This window comes from Pinus tabuliformis, chromosome Q (genome assembly GCF_031772625.1).
Source record: "Pinus tabuliformis cultivar Carrire ecotype Pingquan chromosome Q, CPIR1, whole genome shotgun sequence".
In the NCBI taxonomy this organism is placed as follows: Eukaryota; Viridiplantae; Streptophyta; class Pinopsida; order Pinales; family Pinaceae; genus Pinus; species Pinus tabuliformis.
Genome location: NC_142296.1, coordinates 898,203,280 through 898,217,584, shown reverse-complemented (window position 1 = coordinate 898,217,584; position 14,305 = coordinate 898,203,280).

Here is a 14,305-nt window from a genome sequence, read left to right as displayed (position 1 = left end):
TAATTTGCAGGGGCATATGCTACTACCACCATTGATAAGGCCATTGAAGTATATGTTTTGTTAAGAGAAAGAGAAGAAAGGATAGCACATCTTGAACAACAGTTGGAAATTGAGAAAACAAATGTGAACAACCAAGCCACAGAACAAATAGTCCAATTGTAGCAAAGTATGGAAGTACTTAGGATAAGCCACGAAGCAGATATCTCAGCAAAGAATATGAAAATCAAAGAGTTGCAAGAGACCATGGTGAAATATAAATATGTACCCACTATTGATGAGTTCATCAAAGAGGCATTGGAGCTAAACTCCATTTTGTGAAAACAAAAAGATCTATTCTGCCAGAAAATGTCCAATATCACCCCTTATTTGAATACGAGTGATCAATTAACAGATAATGCAATTGATCAAAGAACTGAGTTTAATGACTTAAATACTAAGATCTATGACTATATTTAATTGCAAGAATCTGAAGAAGGAAGAAGCGCTAATATGCCAGATATTGAAGAAACTCACAAAGACATATTATTCACAGATTGGGATGCACGGATTAAGTAGGTAGAATTGGCAGTAGCAAGAGCAACAGGAGTGGAAAATAATATAATAAAGGCAGTCAATCATATTTTACGCACAACCAACTTGATAAAAGAAGGTGATCCAAAGTCACTGCCAGATATGAAAGACTTGGATAAAAACTGGCAAGCAAAAATGAAAATCCAAAGAGAGGCAATCATGAAATTATCAAAGATTGACTGGGAGGCATATGGCAAGTTCTTGTCAAACCTCACAGCCAAATCATGACACTAAATTTTTCACTCAATTCAATGCAAAGAATGCTGCCACCTCTTACAGATGTCATATTTGCAGGACAACTTAGAACGCAATTTGGAGCACCTCCTCAAGTAAAACCAATGTTCGACATATGTGACCTCAAGGAAAAGATGGTAGACAACAAGACGTTTTCATAACCTCGAGTCATCAAATCGATTTTATTTTTAGAGTTAGTTACTTGTTAAGAGGAAGGTTTTCAGAAACCTCCTCAGGTATTTTGTATAATCTATTTTTAAACTTTAGTTAGATAGTATTTATACCCTTCTCGTGCATTTGGAGAAGGGTCCATGATTTTATCAAAAAACATTTGCAAAGAATGCACTTTTGTAAGTTTGCATATGCCTTGATGAAATTGTCGAACATGGTCATTACTTTTGAATATCAAACTATTGTTTATTGTTGATGCACTATTGTATGGTTGGAGAATAATTTGATTGAAGAAAGGAGCTTATCTATGTCACTAGTAAAATGAGCAGAACCTCACAGATATGGTACTTTATCTTGTATGATCAGTTCTGTTTTGTCAAATTAGTGATAACATTTCATTTCATGAATTATATATGGAGTATGTTCTTTATGTTATGTGTTAATTGCACTATTGTATAATACTTAGCTGAAAGCGTTTAATTTCATATATGATCATTAAATATATGCGATATAATTTCCACATTTCTTTGACTAAATATTTAGTCAAAGAAATGATCTTTACAAGTTATCATATTTGTTTAACATGTGAATGATCTTTATCACCATGTACCAAACATATATCTTTTTAGATCGCATATCACACAGAACACCCCGAGTTTATATTAGATTAAGTTAATTAGAGATTTGCATGTCAGAATAGGTCATTTAGTTATCATTATTCTTATTTCAATAACTTAAAACCACCCATCATCATTTTCAAACCCTCATTGGGAAACGGGTCCCACCATCCCCAGTCAGAGCCACCATACCTAACGGAAAATGAGTTTCTTTCTAAGGTCCGGAACGGGTGGTTATCCCCCATGTTGGAGCAGCAAAAATATGAGGCCTCAACATTTTGGTGCTAGAAGGAGGGCCATCCGACTATGAATGGCATATATATCTAAAGATCAATTGAAAAACACTCATAAGAGTCAAACCCCCTCCAAAACTTCTACATCTTCTAGATCTCGTTCAAAATCTCCAAATCAGAAATCTGAAGTTGTAGAAACTTCCCCCTTGTCTTCTGAAGTATTAAGACAAGTACCCTCTTTAGATTACACTCCCGAGTCTCCCGAATTTCACTCCTTAATACAAAAATTGGAACAAATATCCATTTCTGCTGAGAAACCTGAAAAACCCGAAGCTTCTGAAGAAAGTGTCACTTCCCTATTTCAAGATATTGGTGTATTAACTAGATTACAAAGTGAAAAGCTTGGAGTAACCCCTTTTGAGTTTCCCATTCATTCATGATGTAAGAAAGTTGCCACATCAAAATCTGATACTAGCGAGATCACATCATCTTCCCCTTCATTTACTCCCCCATTCACTTCTACTCAATCCGCCTCTTCTCAACTATCCATTTTTTCAACTCAAACAATTAATGCTGCTACTAGTAGTACTAGTCCAATAGTAAGTTCTTCACCATCCCTATCTACTTCTAGACCTGCCTCCTCATATTCGCAACCCTCAACACAAGTTATGGCCAATCAACCTACTCAACCTTGGACAAACCCTGGTGCTGTACTGGTTGCTAATCCAAATGATCTTCCAACAAACCCAAAAATATGGTTACATAAGTATAATCCTGATGATGGTATTCATGTTGAAGAACATCTAAATAACTTTATGCTAACCATGAACCTTAATGGAGTTGCGCATGAAGATGTTGTTATGAGATTAGTTCCTTATACTCTCTAGGTATCTCCAGGATCTTGGTACTTTTCCTTTGCAGCAGGCTCAATAAGAACTTGCGACACTTTTGAAGAAATATTTCTTGCAAAATTTGGCGATGATAGAACCGTGGCATCTTTAATCAATGATCTTTCCAACCTAAAAGCAAGTTCATATGAGAGGATCAAGGACTTCAAATCCAGATTCAACAAGTTACTGAACAAAATCCCAGCTGCCTCTAGACCTGCAGTAGATGTACAAATAGAGTGGTACATATCCTCCCTTCCCTCTAATATCAAAATTTTTGTAGATAGAGCCAATAAGGCTACCCTTGTAGAAAACATGAAAGAAGCGTTGTCTGTAGAAAGGAGAATTATTGTCTTAGAAAAGAGATCACAGATAGAATAAAGGAAATAAAAGTGACATTCAAGGAAGATTCAAAAAAGAAAGCTCCAAAGGACCCTTTCAACCTTGAAGGCCTTCAAAAGGTGCTAAAGACCATGTCAAATGAAATGGTCGAAATCAAGAAACAGGTTGCAGAATCATCTGCTCCCAAGAAATCTTTTCGCTCATTTAAAAGAAATCCTTCTTCTACATCCCAACCACCAAATACTATTTCAAACACTGAATCCGATCAAGAACCAGAAGAAGCTTCATCAGCCGAAGAAGAAGCAGAAACTGAGGAAGAAGTTGAGTTAAATGGAATCTGGGATTTTATTCTGCCAACTGAAGAGGAAGCAGAAGTTATGCCAGTAACTACAAGAAGTAAAAGCTTTGTTGATATGTCAACATCTAATCAGAAACAGAAAGTTGCTACTCCTGTAAAGGATAAAACAGTAAGCAAGAAATCCAAGACTACTCAAACCAATTCTATTCCATTAGATCCTCCAACTACTTCTAAAACTTAAGTAATCTCGGATACAGTGGAATACAATATAGTTGAAGATATGAAATGTTGGGTTGTGTTATATTATTTCCATGACTAGCCCACATAATTAACCGAGGGTTAGAGGGGGGGTGGAGCCCCCCTTCATTGTGTCGATTGTGTAGTGGGAGGTCATAGGGGGTTTGAGGGGTGCAGGTAACCCCACTCTATGGGGTCACCGTTGCTATTTTGAAGGCTAAAGAAGGGAAAGGGTCTGCTCTGCTATCATGGAGAAGTTCTCATATGGTCCATCACTTCACTTTTCTCACTCATCCACTCCCATTTTCGTTCACTCTTATCCTAACCCGACCCTCACATCAAAACCAAACCCACTTTCGCCTTGGCCCTACGTGAATTAATCCACTTTTTCCCCCATGCACTAATGTGCAAAAACCCCCGAAAACCCTACTTTTTCGTCAATATGCACCTTTTGCACATTTCTCGAGGACATTCCATACCTCCGTGTCCCCCCGCCGTCAATCTTCCCACTGATTGGATGGTTCGCGCTTCACCTGACCGACTCTACATGCTCGATCAATCATCACCGTTAGATCACTTTTGCCAGATCTAACGACTATCACACATATCGCTCGGGAAACAAGCGAGAGGGATACCTGCCCGATAAAGGTGGTTTCCTCTCTCTCCTCCGCTGCTACATGGCACTCGATGAATGGAATCGGGCGGGCTCTGACCTTTATCACTTACCACCCAATGATCGCCCGATAGAAACCACTCTCGGGAGTTATCCTTCGAGCACCTCCTCCACCCGATAATCGTTCGATCTACCCATCCAAGATCTAACAGCTTGGACTTTTTCTGCTCCCACCACGACTCCAAGCCTCCGTCGATCGATCTCCTCCGTCCGTTCCTCCCAAGCGCCCTCATTCATGATCGCCACAATTCGTCCTCCGCCACCCGACCAACGTCCTGGCCGTCGATCCATCCCATCCAACGGCCCATATGCCTCCGTACCCCGCTCCTCATCAGTCACCCTGTGAGGAAAGTTGTTGGCTCTTTCAGTGTTTGTGACAGTCGGACAGTTGAACTGAAATAACGGAAAACAGGGTTGAAAGGGGAAAAAAACAACACGATGCAGTCGAACCAATAGAATTGATCATGGAGCATCACTGGCACAAGCGAGCCACCTGAAAGCGCAGCAAAATTACCAGAATTTGGTTACTGTGTCTGTTAGGGAAAGAGACCTCTGAGCTCATGTTTTCCTAGTTATGGCATCAAGTAGTTAGAGACAGAGGGGATAGATTAAGACACCTCGATTCGGGAGCATTGTAAAAGCCTATAAATGGCTTAAAGTTAGAAGAAACAAGGGTTCAACTTTTGGAGACTGTGGATACTCTGTTCCTTCCAGCGTCTCATCTTCATTCTAGTGATACAAGCTTCTTTTTTTGTTATACGTTCAATTGCCATCTTCTCCTTTGTTCTAAACTTGCACTTGAATAGGTTATTCAAGTTTTCTTCTATGTCTAATGCCAGATAACTGTCATCTTATCTCTGCGTTGATAAATTAGATTTGCAAGCTTCATTTACTTTTTGTAGCTAGCCATTCATATGTGTTTATATAAGTATCTTCTGGTACAGTTAGGATTCTCCATTTATTCATTAAATATATAAACTATTGAGCATTAGTGTTCTAAAGCCTTGTCAAGCTAAGGGTGTTCATGCATGTCTTGAGTGGAAACAGAGTTGAAACAGTCATCTGACTTGATCCAAACCCTAATCCATTCCAATAGTTCAGAGAACGATATTGAAGATTTATATGTTACCAAGAAACTCTGAGCTACAACATAGGAGAGTTTCCTGGAGTGATAACATAATTGGTGCCATTGTCGGGGAGAGGAGACTGAATCTTAGCTTCCCTCGGGGACGACACAGATCCAACTTTGATGATAGAAAAAGTCTGGAAACTATTTGGGTTGTAATCATCTATCTGGCGACTCTATTGGAGGACGAACCTCTTGGCGACTCCACTCCATAGTTCTGGCTCAGTTTGGGAGACATACTCGGAGAAATCCTCAGAAGCCACGAGCTGACCTAGTACCTGACCTTGAAAAAATCATCAAAGAAAGAAAGGCGTTGCAGAAAAGAGCATCAGGTTCAGGTAGTTCTAAACAATATTCTATATCTCTTCAAGAAAATCCTGTAATAGAGAAAATACATGTTGAGAGTGTAGCATCTAATACTAGCAGTGAAGAAAAAATCTCAGAGATTCATAGAGCTCCTTATTCTTTAGGTTCTTCTTTTGTTGTAAGCCCAAAGGAAACCCCTCCTCATACCCATCATACTCCTTTAGTCTGAATGATAGAGTGTTCCATATGCAAGTGTAGTCGGTAACCCGATGTATGCAATGGTCTGTACTAGACCAGACATTGCACATGCAGTAGGAGTATTGAGCAGGTTTATGTCAAAACCAGGAAAGGAGCATTGGACAATAGTGAAGCGGGTTTTTTAGGTATTTGTGTGGCACTAGTGATTATGGTTTGTGCTACCAAGGAAGACCAGGATTGGACAGAGTGTTGGATATTTGTGGCTTTGTTGATGCAAACTGGGCTGGAGATCTGGATCAAAGAAGATCTACAAGTGGGTATGTGTTTAACCTATTTGGAGGTGCAGTCAGTTGGATGAGTAAGAAACAATCTATAGTGGCACTATCAACTACAGAGGCAGAATATATGGCAACCACTCATGCAAGCAAGGAAGCAGTTTGGTTGCAGAGATTGTGTTCAAGTATGGGGTTAGTACAGGGAGCTATAAGGATAGACTATGACAGCCAAAGTGCAATTTTCTTGCAAAGAACCCTACATATCATTCAAAGACAAAGCACATTGATGTTCAGTAACACTTTGTGAGGGATATGATAGAAGACAGAAAGGTGTTGCTGGTAAAGGTGAACACTTTGAAGAATACTGCAAATGCATTGAAAAATATGTGAGCTCTGAGAAGTTCTCTTGGTGTAGAGAAACAATGGGCGTTGCAAGGCTGGATAAATGACTAAGATCTCTTGTGGCCCCGTGTGGAAAGAAAACAACAAGTGGGAGAATGTTGGGTTGTGTTATATTCTTTCCATGACTAGCCCACATAGTTAACCAGGGGGTTAGAGGGGGGGCGGAGCGCCCCCTTCGTTGCGCCGATTGCATAGTGGAGGGGTCATAGGGGGTTTGAGGGGTGCAGGTAACCCCACTCTATGGGGTCCGGGGTAGTGCCCTGGAAAATTTTGGTTTTGGAACCTATGTTAGGTTGGGCAGACCCACCTATGGTTTTGTGCATGATTTTTGCACATGTTTTTGAACGCGATGGTTTTCGGTCCATGGTATTGGACGTGATGGTTTTCGGTCCATTGTATTGGATGCTTCCGCATGTATAAATATGTATTGTAACATTGAAAGGAACATAATGAAAAATCAAGCTAGTAGTCCCGGTTTTGGGATCCAGGGGAAATCTCTGTGTATATGTGTTTTATGTGTTATGCTCTCACATTGTTTATTTTGTGTTTTAGAATTCGTATGCAGGTAATTTTTGTACGGGGTTAAAACCTACATGGAAAAGACGAGAGAAAATATTTCATTACATGAATTGACTAAACTCAAACAACAATAGAAAATCTTACTTAGAGAGTTAAAAGCAGTTCCTATAGCTCCTTTACCAACTGTTGTAGTTACTCAAGTTGCTAAAGATATGGGAAAGCCTCCTTCATCTTCAAACAAAGTAAATCCCACAGATGTAGTTCTAATGGGTGACAGATCTATCTCTCATACTCCTCCATTTCTTCTTACTTATGATATTTTTAACAAAAACGTCCATAATTGCCTTATTGATTCAGGAGCCTCTTCAAACATTATGCCAAGAAATGTGTGCACTAAATTAGATATCACACCTCAAAAATCTGATGTACACATAGTTCAACTAGACAGGACAAAAGTAGAAGCACTCGGAGAATTGATATTAGTTTCAATCAGGCTTTCCTCCAACCCAAAAGGTTCACAGGTAATCGATATTCTAGTGGCTAATATCCCTTAATTCTATGGTTTATTTTTTAAGTAGGGATTGGTCTGAAAAGTTACACAGATACTTTCCAACTGATTGGTATCATATGTGGTTTCCATACAATGGTAAACCTAACCAAATCAGAGTAGACCGTGAGAAATTCATGAAGTACACAATCACTTATATCGAGGGGAGTAATGAACCAGTAGCTTTCACCAATAATATCATTGGAAACTACTTAGCTTAGTCATCTTGGGATCCTTTAATGCAAAAAGATCTCACTTTCCGGATAATGCTATAATATCTCAGATAGAAAAAATTTCACAAACAGATGCTTCCAAATGTATAGATGTAGTCAATAAACTTGTAGATAATTCATTATTTTGGACTCTTTATTTTGATGCTTCCAAGTCTGAAGATGGTGCAGGTGCTGGATGTATCTTAATCATCCTGCAAGGAGAGAAAACCATGTTAGCCTGCAAGCTCAAATTTCAATGCACTAATAATATTGCAGAATATGAAGCATTAATTCAAGAGCTATACAAAGCCATTGGCCTTGATGTCAAGTATTTGCAAGTATATGGAGACTCTAAGATAGTTATTAAAGAGGTAAAAAACACAATCCATTGTGTGTCTGGGCATCTCAAACATTATCAATCCCTAGTCCAAAATCTTACTTCTTACTTCACTGCTTTTAAAATTTCTTCAGTGCCCATATTACAAAATGCAAGTGTTGATTTACTTGTCAATGTAGCATCTAAGATTATACCTTCAAAGGAATTTAGTCCAGATAGATTTTCTATAGAGTTAATTTTTAGACCACCCATCCCAGATAATGTAACAAATTGGAGAGTGTTTAATAATGATGCTAATATAATTGATTTCCTTACATCAAAAGGATCTTATGAGGAACAAATCATAGATGAACACGAACATGACTTGCAAATCAACCATAAACAAGATCCAAATCCAATTCCAAATTCTATAGTCAAAATGGAAGATCTCTATGATTTGAAAGATAGATTTAAAAAGATCACCAACTCCAAGACTCGGAGTTCTACTTTGAGATTTGAACTGGTAAACCTAGGCACATCTGAAAAGCCTCAAAACGTCAACCTAGGTCTTGGTTTATCATCCAAAGAAAGGATATCATTCATCAAATTGTTGAAAACATATAAAGGTGTCTTTTCATGGGATTATTCAGATCTCAAGATCTATGATACCTCTGTAATTCAACACGCTATACTGATGACCTCTAATGAGAAACCAGTTCAACAGAAACTTAGAAAGATTCATCCAAACCTTGAAAGCCAAATCAAATCTGAATTAAACAAACTTCTGAAAGCAAAGATAATCTTTCCCGTTAGACACTCAAAATGGGTATCAAATATGGTTCCTGTCAGGAAAAAGAATGGAGATATTAGTATTTGTATTGACTTTAGGAACTTAAATAGAGCTTGTCAAAAGGATAACTTTCCTTTGCCTACCATGGAGAAAATATTGCAATCAGTTAAAGGGCTCTGAGTTAATGTATTTTCTAGATGGATTTTCAAGATATAATCAGATTCTTGTACATCCAGATGATAGAATAAAGACAACATTCATGACCAAGTGGGGGACATACTCTTATCATAAGATTCCTTTTGGACTTATCAATGCAGGTTCTACCTTTCAACATGCCATGGATATTGCTTTTAAAGGTCTGATTAATAAATTAGTTGTTATTTACCTAGATGACATTACAATCTACTCTAGGAACAGAAACAATCATTTGAATTACCTAAAACATATTTTTGAAATATGCAAGAAATATGGCATTTCTCTAAATCCCAAAAAATCATACTTTGCATTAGCAGAAGGCAAACTTCTCGGATTCATAGTGTCCAAGAAAGGAATTTATATTGATCCTGATAGAATCCAAGAAATTGAAAAGATTCCTCTCCCACATAACAAAAAGACCATGCAATCATTCCTAGGCTAGATTAATTTTGTAAAAATATTTGTTCCCGATTTTTCACAGATTGTTCTACCCCTTCAATCAATGATAAGAAAGAATGCAGTCTTCAAATGGGGTAAAAATGAAAGAGAGTCATTTGAGTTAATCAAAAAAGCTATTATCAATGCTCCTTCTTTAACAACTCCAAACTTTCTTAAACCTTTTGTATTATACACATTTTCATCTGATACATCATATGCAACAATTTTAACACAACGAAACGATGAAAAACATCGAGGCATCTGTTATCACTACAAGAAACTCTCCTAGGTTGTAGATCGGAGATGCCTGGTAACATATAATCTTCAATATTGTTCTCTGAACTATTGGAATAAATGATGGTTTGGATCAAGTTAGATAACCATTTCAGCTCTGTTTTCACTCAAGGCATGCATGAACGCTCTCACCAATACAAGGCTTTAGACCACTAATGCTCAATAATTTATAAATTCAATGGATAGATGGAGAATACTGACTATACCAGCAGATTGCATACATAAACATAAATCAATGGCTAGCTACAGGCAGTACTGACTGTACTGGCATGCATATATGACCACAATGGCTAGCTACAGGCAGCAAAGAAGCTTGTAAATCTAATTTATTAAAGCAGAGATAAGATGACAGTTATCTGGCCTTAGACACAAAGAAAACATGAACAAACCGTTCAAGTGAAAGCCTAGAATAGCAAAGAGAATGGACATTGAACATATAATGGCAAAAGAAGCTTATATTTCTAGAATGAAGATGAGAAGCTTGAAGGAACAAAGGAGGAATAATCTCTAGAAGTTGAACCCCTATTACATCTTACTCTTAACTATTTATAGCCTATTTACAATGCTCCTGAGCTCTAAGAGGCTTGGAGTCTTAATCTGTCTGATCTCCTTGTTAACTGATTTGATGCCCTCTAGTTAAGCATGGGCTCGTAGTTTTTTGCTTCTGCAAAAGAATAACCATTTTCAGATATTTTGGGTAGCTTGTTGCACTGTTTGGGGGCTCTCTCATGCCAGAGATGCCCCATAATGTTTGTTGGTGTGTTGTTGCGCTGTTGATGCCTCATGGCCGATTTTGTTTCAGGCTAGCTGTGTGTGCTCCATGACTGCTTCTGTGTTGCACTGTTTGTGCTCCCTGATCACCTTCCGGCTTCTGCTGTGTGGTGGAATGGCTCTTCGGGCCTATCAAAACCCTCTAAAATGCGGACAATGACTGGTTTTTTTAATACATAAAAATGATGTAATACTGTGAACTCCTGCCTTCTCTGTGTATTTTGGAAATACATGAAAAACACTGAAAAAACAAGAAAAATCGGCCTTGGCGGACTTGAATATATATATATATATATATATATATATATATATATATATATATATATATATATTTCTTTCTAAACCCTTTTGGGTCTAGGCTTATCACTATCGCAATGCCCCAAGGTTCCTTTGTATTTCATTTAAGCAATGAAAATACACAAAATATGTTGAAAGCAGGCCTTCACGCGGACTTCAAAGATTATATTTTTCAATTCCCAGACCCTTTCGAGTCCGGGCTTCATCGCAATCAGCGCTACCTTGTTCCCCTTTGTATTTCATTATATAATGAAATACATAAAAAAAAATGCATTAAAATAGGCCTTGGCGTGGACCTGAAAATTTATCAAATATCATATATAATGCCGTCAGGTCCGCAAAATCGGGTCGCATATATATACCTATAAAGGCCCCACCCCTTAGTTTCCACCGATAGCAATCCGACGATGTAACGTGGGTTGTCAATCTGCGTGCGCGATCGACGGTCCACGTTTAATCGCCGATCGCAGTTGCTCCTTTTCCCTGGTCTATGCCGAGACTGCCGATTTTCCTCTGTCAATTGCGACCTGTTGATCCGATCATCGACGATCATTGATTGGCTGTGTCCAGCACAGATTGCCACTACCTGCGACCTCTGATTTGTGATTTTCCACTTAGATCTGGGTTGTTGATCGACCAGATCTAACAACTACTGTGCATTCTTGTGTTTTAAGCCTACGACAATGGTTTTCCACTGTTTTTCTTTGGTTTTTTCCTCCCGATAATGTATTTCTGCCCTTCCAAGGGCTCTTGGCACGCTATGGTTTTGACTTTGAATGATCCTTAAGAGGATTTTGAAGACTTTCAGGGCATACTTGGATCCTTTGGCATGATTTTAAGCAAACTTTAGAGACTTTGGGAGCGCTTTGGGTCCATTTTTGGGCCAAACGCCTCCAAGGCTAACAACACCTATCTCTTTTTTCAGTACCAATTTACAGGGTGTCGAGCTACACTACTCAGCTGTTGAGAAACAAGTTTTTTCTGTCTTTAAGACCTTAAAACATTTCAAACCTTTTCTCTTCAAAACTCATACAAAAATAGTAGAACCTTACCCTGTAGTAAGGCGATTATTGATTCAAAGAGAAGTGGGGGAGAAAAGAGAAAATTCAGTCACTGCACTTCAAGAGTACGATGAGAAATCCGACCAGTTAAAATTGTTAGGGGCCAATATTTTTTCAAAATGCTAACTGGAGCTTCCCATTTATCAATAGAAGAAGACCAAGGTAATGAAGAGCAAGTATTAGAGGTAAGCCTCAACAATGCACAATCACAGTATGCTGATTTGACGTTTTATTTAAAGAATGGATATGCTCCTATGCATCTCAATTAAAAAACAAAGTGTGCTTTAAGGTTGAAATCAAATCAATATGAATTAATTGATGATGTATTATTTAGAAAAAATTATGATTCAGTATTATTAAGATGCCTAGAAAAAACTGAAGTTGAAAAGGTTATGTGGGAACTACATGATGGACCAGCTGGAGGTCATTTCGAAGGAAATACCATAGCTCACAAAATCCTACATGCAGGTTATTATTGGCCAACACTATTCAAGGATGCACATGACTATGCAAGAAAATGCAAAATTTGTCAAACTGTAGCTGGAAGAGAAAAGAAACCAGCATTCCCATTACAGCCAGTGAATATCCAACAACCATGGGAATAGTGGGGATTAGATATAATTGGTGAGATTGTTCCTAACTCTTCCAAGCAGCACAAGTACATCCTTACAGCTATTAATTATTTCAAGAAATGGGTAGAAGTTATCCCACTAAAGGTAGCTAACACAAAAAGTATTACAAACTTTATTGATCAATACATAATCACTAGGTTTGGCTTACCTACAACTTTAATGTTTGATAATGCATCTTATTTTTCTGGAAATACTATGGTAGAATTTGCCTTAAAAAGAGGTTTCAAATTGAAGTATTCAGCCAACTATTATCCACAAGGTAATGGATTAGCCGAATCAACAAACAAAAACCTTATCAGAATCATCAAGCGGACTATAGACCAAAATCATAGGAATTGGCACAAGGCATTGACATTTTCTCTTTGGGCAGATAAAATAACACAAAAGGCCTCAATCAGTTCTTCTCCTTTTGCTTTATTTTATGGAAAAGAAGTAGTTCTCCCCACAAACATAGTAATCCCATCTCTCACCCTAGTGCAATTTATTAATGAAAATCCTTCCTCTTCTCTTCAAGCAAGACAATTTCAAATCCTTAAGCTTGAAGAAGAAAGAGAAAAAGCTAAAGCCACACATTCCCATCATCAATAGTTAGTCAAAGCCTCTTTTGATACAACCTCTGCCAGTCATAAAACCTTTGAAGTAGGTGATTTGGTTTTGAAATGGGACAAATCACACGAGGAAAAGGGAAAACACACCAAATTCCAAAGACTGTGGCTTGGACCATTCCAAATCATTGAGAAAATTGGTCCATCAACATTTATTTTACAAGACTTTTCAGGTAGAATAGATTTTTTGCCCGTTAATGGGCAAATTTTGAAAAAAAATATTTTTCCTAGAAAACAACCTCTTCGAATTTTGTATCATATTGTCTTTAAGATTCTTAGGAAAATAAAAGTTAAATAGTATTTACTTTTGGCTTCTCAAAATAAAGTCTCTGAGAATATTTTGATTTTTCGCTTCTATAAATAGGAAAAATTAAAGAAATAATTAGAGCATTTGAGTATCAAAATGAACCCTATTTCTTTGGAAAAACTTGACCTTGCTAAAAACACTTATTCTATGAACAAGCTCTTATCTTTATAAAGTATAGATGTTTTGTTATCAGTCAAGAAAAGAATCTTTAACCTAGTAAGGACTCTCTATAGATGAGTATCTCAAAACTCTATTATTATCATCCAAAAACTCTTAAAAAGAGCCAATGATTCACCCCATCTGATAAAATTTTCTTTTTTCAGAGTGTAATTCAAAAATATGCAAAACTTAAAAGATAATAAGTCTCATTACGAGCTTGTTTACCATGATCATAGGGGAATAATTAAACTGATATTACCAATATTGCATATCAAAACAGGGTAATAGCCAATGATCTAATCAATCAAAGGACAAGGGGTCTCATCAAGAGCCAACTTGTTCAGTTTAACTACAACCAGTGAATGGCATTGTCATTATTGGGTTACCAAGCCTAGACATTGTCTTTTAAGAAACTTAAAAAGAAAAATTACATAAAAGGAAAAGAAACAAGATCCAAATGAGAAAGAAAACAAATAATATCATTTTGAATTCTGAAAATCACTTCGGATAGGACAATGAATCATTGTTGGTTAAAATATAACCCTGTTGAGGCTATGAACACCTACATGTAGCAGAGGCTCTATCTATGATAA